Raw genomic sequence first — 10,275 nt, 5'->3', positions numbered from 1 at the left:
AGCTAAAGTTAGCCTAACGTTAGCTCCTAGCTGCGTTGTTCATCATGTCACCTTGTTTGCTGGGAGTTCATTAGGCTATTTTGTTCTAGTTTTGTACTTTGGTGATCGTACATCATTGTTAGCTGTTGTCCAAAGGGCTCTAGTTAAGCTAACGTTAGCTAATGTTAGTTAAATGATGTGTTTTTGGACGTTTGAATCTGGGGCACCGTCAGCCTCCATTAGGTGGAGTTGTGTTGCTACCTCCTCTCCCCTTGGATCTCTGCAAGTGTTGTGAGGACTCTAAAACTTCACCTGAGCCTCCCTCGGCATATGGGTGAGTAGATAATGGCTGAATTTTTATTTTTGGGTGCACTATCCCTTTAAGAGGGATTATTTCTTTTTGGGTGCACTATCCCTTTAAGAGGGATTATTTCCCATTGTCCTGAGGGGGGCAGCAGCAGTCACTGGGGACAGCATGCATGGTTTAGAGCTGAGTTTATGCAGGTCTGATGGCTGGGATAATCAACATATATTAACAAATGCAAATCTTCACAGCCTTCTCTATTAATCAAACATATATACTGATGCATAGAGCTCATAGATTTGTCTCTTGCCATCCATTCCAGGCTTGACAGCAGCTGTCTGAAGCTGCACAGCCTTGTGAAACAAAGCCAGCGTAGAGCCTTTGTTCAGCGACTATCTGCAAGCAGAGATACACTTGCTTTCCCTCTATTACCACCTCATCATGTTGAATTGCTTCAGTATGTTTAACTGAAAATTAAAGTGATTGCAGTAGCATTTTAATAGAATTGGGACTTGTGTGTGAACTCCCCAGAGGTAAAAGAGATTCCACATGAATGGGCCCTCTAACCCACACACACACACACACACACACACACACACACACAAACACACACACACACACAGTGATGAGCGTGCTCTCAGGTGACACTATTCTGAATCCCATTAAAACGTCCGTGGTTATTATTGTCATTTGATTGGACAGTATTTTGACACTTGCATAATATTATAAAGCTAACAGCACATTGTGTCTGCAGCCCTCAGAGATAATGCTAAATGAGTTGAGGGAGTATCTGCTGACAGTCCTTGACACACCTTGTTTGCCTTGCATATTGCCAGTATTCATCAAGGGTGTGTCAATAAACACATCCCATTAACACGGAGAGGAGAAGGAGGCTTATAAACTGCAGTGATGAAGGTCTTAATGTCCAATTCTTAATGTGTTCATATTAAACGTATGGCTGCCTGTTTGAATCTACCTGTAAGAGTGTCCCACAGTCACACTCAGATGTTTATTGTGCATTAAATGAGTCTGATTTATTATAACCTGAGTCTTATTTTCATAGTTAAGATCATCATTGTAACAATAAATATTACAAATTAGGATAACATGGGAGAGCAATTTGATCATAAAACACTTTATAAATAAACCTAGTTAATCCAGATTTTCTAAACCACTTTATTTAGAGATAAAACTGAGCATAGCACACAGGACAGCGCTCGACAAAGTTGATATCGCACCTCAAACGAATCGCTGGACTGGTTTCAGTTAGCCACAATATTTATCATCCTCCAACCGCTTCTCATTTAATTTGCATTTAACCATGGCTGAGCCTGCAATGCTCTCGCGATACAATATTTTCTGATGTCACAAAGTCCGCCACAATATAATTTCGATTCAATTCAGGGGCCTGCAATCGATATGAGATGATTTGCCCATTCAACAAATGGGCTTTTTCCATTATCACGCTTGCTGAGTCCAGTCATGCCAGAGATGGACCTTCTCCAGAGTAGGTCCAAAGGCCGGGCCTCTGCCCTCTAGTGGGCAAGCGGTGACATTTCGCCGACCGCAGCCAACCCCTGACTCTTCTTCCCTCTGTCTGCAGGACACCAGAGAGAAAGGCATTTTAAAACCTATTTTAAACCCTTTCAGAGGGTTAGTTACTCTCCCTCATCCTGTTTGGTGGCACAGAGGTGTATAGCATTGTCGCCTCTCAGCAAGAGGGTTCCTGGTTCAAGCCCGGGGCGGGGGGTTCTCCCCGTGTCAGCGTGGGTTTCCTCCAGGTGCTCTGACGTGTTCTCCCCGTGTCAGCGTGGGTTTCCTCCAGGTGCTCTGACATGTTCTCCCTGTGTCAGCGTGGGTTTCCTCCAGGTGCTCCAGCTTCCTCCCACAGTCCAAAGACATGCAGGTTAATTGGTGACTCTAAATTGTCCATAGGTGTGAGTGTGAGTGTGAATGGTTGTCTGTCTCTATGTGTCAGCCCTGTGATAGTCTGGGTGAGAGGCAGGGTTCACCCTGGACAGGTCACCAGTGTCAGCTGGGATAGGCTCCAGGCCCCTGTGACCCCAACAGCCGTGTCAGAAGTTGTGAGATGTTGCTGCTCAGAAACCCAACATTTCCTTTTTTTGCTGTTTCACAATAAACGTTTTTAAACGCTGTATGTTGGGGTGCAGAGGATTTATGATTTGCAACAGATGTCCACGTCATGGTGGCACTAAAAGAAAAGCCAAAGAACTGTTAAAGTCATTTGATTAATCCTCTGAGGACCATGAATGTGTCTCAAATTTCATACCGTCTTGATGTAATAAAACTATTTCTCTTTACAATGGGTGAAATATGCAAGCATGACTAATATTAAAATAATTATATTTATTCTACATTTTAAATAAAATTACAAATTGAACTTTTTGTCTTTTTTATTTTCACTCTGTCACCACTGATGTCCTACAATAGTTGACTACAGTACGTCTCATCACCTCAGAGCCTAGTCTACATTGCTACCATCAACGCTGAAGCAGATTTTTTTTCCTTGCTCATTTGTATTTCCTCCAGGCCTTCCATAATAGCCTGGATATGTGTGTATGACAGGACTTTAATTGCCTGAGTTAACAAGGTGAGCTCCACTCGGCCACCTTTGCGTAGCGCAAATCATAGCAGGGATATTCAAATCCAATCCCCCATAAACTATTCACCCAAATGGGAAGTGCGAGAGCATAAATCCGGGCAATAACAGCAATATGTGGCGGGATCTAAAGTGGTAAATCCTTAAATGATGTTCTAACGCTGGGCGAGTGGCTTCATTGGGGTGAGGTGACCCCACTCGTCCCAGAGAGGAAGAGAGAAGGAAAAGGACAGAAGAAGAAAATGAGTGGGCAAAGCGGGAGGATTTATAGATTGTCATATAAAACCAGGAACAAATGGAATGGAAATGGAAGAAGAAAAATATTTACAAGGATATTTGTCGGGCCTTTGATGTGTTATAAGGGAATTTAAATGTATTTTACAGCTAAAATCGTATGAAATGGAGTTCCCTTTCCACTTGTACAAACATGTTTTAGCATAATTGTCTTGCTTTGTTTTGAACTGGGATCTTAAGCTTATTACAAACTGAATGTAAGGAACATGTGGAGCAACAGGGAGCAGGTGTTCATGGCTGCAGTCCAAACTGGTTTGAATTTGATCGGTTTATATATAGTTCTTGAACACCGGGTACTTTAAGGGTTTATCTGAATTTGTAAGCCCTAAACACAGATATGCATTGACTTATAAAAAATACAAAGATGGTAATTCAGACTGCATTTCAGATAGATGGTTTTAAAAGTTAAATATTGGAGTGCTTTACAACTAGATGAGACGATGCATCATCTCTAGTCAACAACTCTCCGTGCTTCCGTTCTGATCTGCAGCTCTTCAGGGTTATTGACAAGAACTGAGTACAAAGAGGCGAGGACTCAAAAATGCAGGCGATCACCAGGGCAGATCAGTAACAAGTCTTCATTACAGTCCGGATCAGAACACAGGAAGGCAAACAATCAGGCAGAGAGGCAAAAACAGGCTGGGGTCAAAAAATCACAAGAAAACTCAATGAAGAAGCAACGCTGGAATGAAGGCAACACAACAGACTCAACACTGGAGATACACAGGTAATCAGGGGAAACAAGACGCAGCTGTGACACAGGAGGTGGGGAAAGACATCAAGCTGGAAACACTGGGGACTGAGTGAACCTGGGGAGATGGGAAACACAGGTAAGTAACCAAAATAAAACAGGAAGTGACAGGCTGAAATACAAAAAACTGAAATAAAATCTTCCAGGGATCTTGGAGTGTGACATACAGTCTATGGTCACAGCATAGCATTTTATTTTTAACTTATATTTTCTATCAGTTGTGGGGGAAACCTATCTATCTATCTATCTATCTATCTATCTATCTATCTATCTATCTATCTGGGACTATATGTAAAAAGACATCCTTAGTTCTACAACCTGACGAGCCGACACAAGATCCACGACCCGACCTGAAAGTGCAATTCCTTTAAAAACTATGTGCTGTTCAAATATTTCAGTCAGTTAGCCAATTGAAAGTGGTCATTTTTGAGGCATTTCATACATGTGAAACTGAGATATTATATATTAAAGAGTAATTTGGGAAATACAATTTGAAGGATTTTCTTTTCTTATTCTCATAACATTAAGCTGCATGGCAACTAGTGGCACCCAGGACCCCAGCAAGTGTGCCAAACTTTGAAACCAATTTTCGTAGTGGCCAAAACATTGTACCGCATTAACGGGGTCTGTATTGTGATGCCCTGCAGCCCGAAGACTTTTTCCCATAGACTCAAATGGCCAAAGCAACATCTGTAAATGGTAGATGGACTGCACTTGTATAGCACCTTTCTAGCACCCAGTCACACACACGTTCACACACTGGTGGCGAAAGCTACCATACAGGGTGCCACCTGCTTCTCAGTGAGCACTCACACACACTCACACACCAATGGGACAGCCAACAGGAGCACTTTGGGGTTCAGTGTGCAGACTGGGGGATCCAGGGATCAAGCTGCCGATCTTCCAATTGGTGGATGACTCACTCTGCCTCTGAGCTACAGCGTTGAGTGTCACAACTCCTGTGAAATGAATGAATGAATTTCACCATCAGGATTTGATCCATTTGGTCTAATAACATTTTGAAAGTCTTGAAGAGTTGCAAGATGAAGTCTTTAAATCCCCATTCACATCAGCGGAGTGCTAAACCGGAGGTTAGCTGCTTGGTCGCACTCAGCAGAGCTAACGGTTTCGCCAGTGAGCGTCTGGTCGGGCTCAGCCCAAATGAATAACATGGAGCAGCAGCTGAACCATTTCATATTCATGCACCACTGAACAACTCTCATAGGAATGAAGGGGCCCCACATTCAATGCTATATCCAGTTCTCCTAATACATCCATGGTAGCATTTCCCTACTGTCGTCCTATTATCAGTGTTAGCTAAAGTTAGCAATTCAGATAGACAACTCCAAACTGCATTTTCCTGTGCGCCCCTCAATCATATAGTGGCTCGCTAAAATGGCGCTCACTCATCAAGACTTTGAGCAGCCCTGGTATAAACACACCTCACCCATCAGTTGGTGTGTAACCTGGCCCCGAGCAGAGGAATCCTGGTGAATCTGTCATAACCTGTAGACCTCCAGATGGTGACGCTGCAGGGTGGCATCGTAGATGGAGAGTCATCCTGGGCCCCTTCTTCTTATCCATGTAGGAGCTCTGAAAGTGCTGTCGCTGCTCTTTGGCGCTTCTTAATAGAACCCACAAATCATGTGTGTGATGGAACTTGCTTTTAGCTTTGGTTAGCTGTTTATAAGTCGAAAAGCAAAAGCTGAAAGAGGCCCCATCTTGTCTCATCTGAGCTGATAACACTGTGATGAAGCTTTGCAAAACATGAGTGCCGCCTGCTTATCTTCAGTGATGGATTGCATTTACTGACCGAAGTGGAAGTCTTCAGAGTAGTGTTGTGTGTCAGTCAGGACTGAATGAGAGTAAATAACCTTGAGGTAAACAGCGAAGGTAATTCAAAGATCAAGGTGCATGCATGTAAAACGTGTTTATTTTCTTTTGCAAATAGTTTGTCCTGTTTATTCTGAAATGATGTGAATGTAGAGCGAGGTTGCTAAGATACTTGGAGGACTGCAAGTGGCCTTTGGCCTGAGATCTTTTTACTGAGGTTCTGCAAAATGATTTAAGTCAGGTTGAGGTGAGACTCAAATGCAGCTATATGAGAGTTTCTCATTCTCTCAGTTTGTGTGTTTCCTTTGACTACACTTGCACTTGCACACTTACTTGCATTTATTTTTTGGGTTTGTGTTTTTGACCTGGCATAATTTCTGAATATGCAGCGTATGTGCTTTTAATGTACCGTATTTGTTTGGGCTTTCTGCAGCACCTTTTTTTTCATTTGCAGCACATTCATGTTCAGAATGTTCTTACAAATATTTTGGATGTTTCCTCACAAAAAGCAATGCAAATGTGTACATATCCCACGTATTTTGAAAGGCTGGCTGGCATCATGTGACCAATGTGCTGATGGCAGTAAACAAGGAAGCAGCCCCGCGCGCTTGTAAAGGTGCGGACACACCAAAACGACATCAAAGAACTAGCGGCGACGAAAGCCAACTGTTGCGTCGTCTACGTCGCCTCACGTCGCCCTGTGTCAGTTGCATTTGAACACACTACACGGACTACATCCGACGGCCAAGTAGCACGTACGTTCTGCGCCTGCGTGAGAGAGAGCGGAGTGAGAGAGTGGTACATCCTGTCAGCCGAGGGGTTTCCTATCTGTGCAGCCGAGCACCGCAGCACCTCCACGGACTATTACATCCAGACGGTCCCGGTGTTTCCTCCTCAGGCTCCACTTCACTCAGCTGCCCGATAGACCCGCTGCTTCTTCCCACTTTAACCTGAATAACAAACCAGGGCTCGGTGCTCCGGTTGGATCCAAACGGAGAGCCGGGGCTAGCTCAGAGACTAGCGGAGGCTAACTGGCTGTGCTTCCCTCCGGTCATGCTGCGGCTAACGCTCCGCTAGCCGCTCCCAGCTAGCTCCGGTTTGTTATTCAGGTTAAAGTGGGAAGAAGCAGCGGGTCTGTGGGGCAGCTGAGTGAAGTGGAGCCTGAGGAGGAAGCACCGGTTAGCCCCGGTTTCACTACAGGCAGATTCACTCGCTACAGGGGCGAGGAAATAAAACCTGAACAGCCAATCAGAGTGATCTCTCTCACCGACAAGCTCCGCCGCAGATTCAGCATGCTCAATCGGCTGAAAAGCCACCGCCGCTGAAGTGCTGACGATGCGGGACACACCGCAAAAACTAGGCCAACAGACGCTCACTGACGGCCCGACTTTGACACATGGGCCTTAAGGAGGCAGGCTGTGGGGGTGGATGAAAAAACAGACTATCACCCGGGATTTTCCCCCAGTGTTTGGATCTGTGTGAACTTTGAGTGAGCTTTGAATCATTTTAAGTTATGTCTTTACCGTGTTCCTTTTCCTAAACCTAACCACAGTAACTTTTATTGCCTAAATCTAAACTCCGTAACTTTGTTAATTACGTAACTGTTCGCGAAGTACGTAACGTCATTCGTGGTGCACAAAGTCATAGGAACGAACTGTTGTGCATGCACTTTTGTAGGATACCATACAAACTGTTCTATGAGAATACATTGTCATGTTTCATTAGTTTTGGGATTTGCATATGTTTCTGTTTTGAAGCTGCAGCACGTTTCATCAAATGGAAAGATTTTGGGCCATTGTAGCGCATTTGCCTTTGTTGGTCTTCATACGAAACGCTCCAAATAGCCTCTCAGTCCCTCAAAGATGTTGCGAACAATTAACGCAGATTCAGCCAATTCCATGCACTCTGTGTGATCTTGTAATTTTATCCAATCACTGCAGCTTTACCACAAATTTGAGTTGTTAAAACCTCATCTCACTCCAAAGTTCAGTGACTTTTGGTGTCAGACACTGAAGAAAAAGCCATTCTTTCACGCTGGGATGACTCGTGGCCAGTTGCTGTTATTGTTTAACAGCGTCAGGGGGAACAGGGCAGGACAGCAACGAAACGTAAGGTGGCAGAAGTCCGAGTAGGGCAGGTGGGAGGGGTGGAGGATGGGTTGGACAACCACCGGCAGGTGTTCACTTCCTGTAAGATTGTTAAGTCAAACCCTGTTCTTTTTTCCTAAACCCAACCATGTGCATGTGTTGGCAAAATGAAATGTTTGCTGTTGAAGGAAAAAACATCAATATCGTGGTGTTTTACCCACTGTAGTACTTTTATTTTGAAAGAGACTGTATGCAAACTGTACATTTCCTGTGAAAATAACTGTGAAAACAGACAATGCATGTAACAGGCTGAAGTTGACACGGCGTCCCAGAATGTCAACAACCAACACACCCAGGGTACCTTGGACGTCATATGTGGAGGTGGAAAGTCCATGACCAAACGTGGACATGTGACGAGGTCACAGTGAGGATGTGCCATGGCTATTGAGGTTCGGTAAGGCGCCAGGCCGCAGCCAGGCTGTAGACATGTAACACACATTTGAGTTGTTGAAATGCTGAAATATTTTCTTTATTTGGTGTATAGACCACATATATTTACAATTAGAGAATATAAGAATCACTTTAGGCTGACAGCAATGATAATATTATTATTTTTTTACATTTTGATTTTCATTAAACATTCATTTCCATATAATTTTTAGTCAAAGCCACAGGGAGCCACTGGAGAGGGGCTAAAGAGCCGTATGTGGCTCCTGAGCTGCAGGTTGCCTACCCCCTGGTCTAGACCATCTTTTTCAGTTTGAAATACTGATGCAACTAATAGCTTATTGTTGCTCAGCCCCTGATACTACAGGTTAATGGCTACATCACAAGCAGGGTGCATGAGAAGACTGTCCACCAAGGCCAGCTCTATTTGTTATGAACCACGTCAGGAGTGTTTTCCTACTGAAGCTGGATCTGCTGGCCTTCAGAGTCCAACATCTGTCAAACCCTACCTACAAGGCTCATACTGAGTCTCACATACAAGATCTGGCCTTCCTTCCATTAATCTACCTGTCCACCCACCTCTTCATCCTTCATTGAGGGCTGTCTTTTGTAACCATGGAGACAGAAGGTCTTGAAGGTAAAGCGCTGCTTTTCTTTAGCTTTCTGTGCAATGTTGAGCATTCACAGTTGACGTGTCCAACCATTTAAGACGTGTTGACACAATGTGAGGACGTTTAGAGACATTTACCTTGAGGCTCACTGTAGCTGTTCTTTCTTGTAATATTAAATTCCAATACAGTTAACTAGGAAGCACAGAACATGTTCATATCTTGTTAATAGACCAATGTTTTTAGTCACTGCAACTGAAGCTTCAGTGAGTCAGTGATAAGTAATTTGCAGTTCCTTTGGTTCCATCACAATAAAACTAGACTGCTGCTTTGCCAGTGGAAAGCTTTTAAGGGAAGCAGCAGGAAGACATGTTCGTTAATCACTGGCTGTAACTTAACACGGCTCTAATGTAGCTGAGAGATATCCTTTAACAGTAACAAGACTGACAGAGAGAGAGCAGCAATGATGGAGTGAAATAAACCTGAAAACTACAGAGATTGTGATTGAAATTCACAATGTCCAGGAAAAATGGCGTCAGTGGATCAATCAAAAATGAGGAAAACAAAAAACGGAAATGTGTAGTTTTGTTTGTTTTTTCAAACTCATTTGGTTACAAACAGTAGAGAGACGACAGAAAACAGGAGCGTTTCAGTTCCTTCGAGTTGATAAATGTTAATATATCAAACCTTTCAAGTTTTGATACTTTGCGCAAATTATGGTGTCAGTTTCTCAGTGATAATAACAGCCAGGGCCGCCCACCCCCAAAACTTCCCTCAAGTCATTACCAGTCATAATGTAAGTTTACATTAATAAAGATAAAATGCATTTTAATGCACTGTACTGTAGGTTAGCTCATATCACCCGTATGTACGCTCATATGATGTTAAAGGAATGTCACTAATCAACAATCAGCAGCCTTGTGGTGCATTCATGTGCAGTCAGAATAATCTGAAAATGTATTTTATGGCTCACCTGATCAGTTTCCTCGGCTCTCTGTTCTCAATGTGGTGTTTAACCCTCTGAAAATGGACCTCTCGCGGCAGCCATGGGGGTTGTTGTTTTTATGATCCTGTTAAAACTTATCTAAAATGAAACACAAGCCCTTTTTAAATAGGAACTGTGCAAATTTGCAGGAAAGCCCAATCAGTCTTTTTTCAGCATTAGCAGTATAAAACAAAATCGGGGAGTGCAGCAAAATGCCGCCTACCTACTTTTGTTTATACAGAATGTGCCTTTTTCGGGGCAATGGGGGGCGTGAGCAAGTAACAAAACGTGTAGCTCAGCGTGTGACGTAAACAGTGACGTGATTCTCTCATAAGTCGGCCCGTCCTTCCTCTTCGTTTGCGAGGAC

General features: G+C 43.6%; 1 long non-coding RNA gene across 5 annotated transcripts in view; it reads left to right on the top strand.

The window, feature by feature from the left end:
* The window catches only part of LOC126397384 (uncharacterized), a 771,111-nt gene that overhangs the window by 200,065 nt on the left and 560,771 nt on the right, over positions 1-10,275 (top strand). For 4 of the 5 annotated variants that reach the window (XR_007570655.1, XR_007570654.1, XR_007570652.1 and 1 more), the window contains one exon: positions 2,109-2,189. The exons of the other annotated variant lie outside the window; for it this stretch is intronic. This is a non-coding gene — a long non-coding RNA (uncharacterized LOC126397384). The remainder of the gene's footprint in view (positions 1-2,108; positions 2,190-10,275) is intronic. 5 annotated transcript variants of the gene reach the window in all.

This window comes from Epinephelus moara, chromosome 11 (assembly GCF_006386435.1).
Source record: "Epinephelus moara isolate mb chromosome 11, YSFRI_EMoa_1.0, whole genome shotgun sequence".
Classification (NCBI taxonomy): Eukaryota; Metazoa; Chordata; class Actinopteri; order Perciformes; family Serranidae; genus Epinephelus; species Epinephelus moara.
Note: the sequence above shows the minus strand (reverse complement) of the source record. Positions and strands in the feature narration are given on the sequence as shown.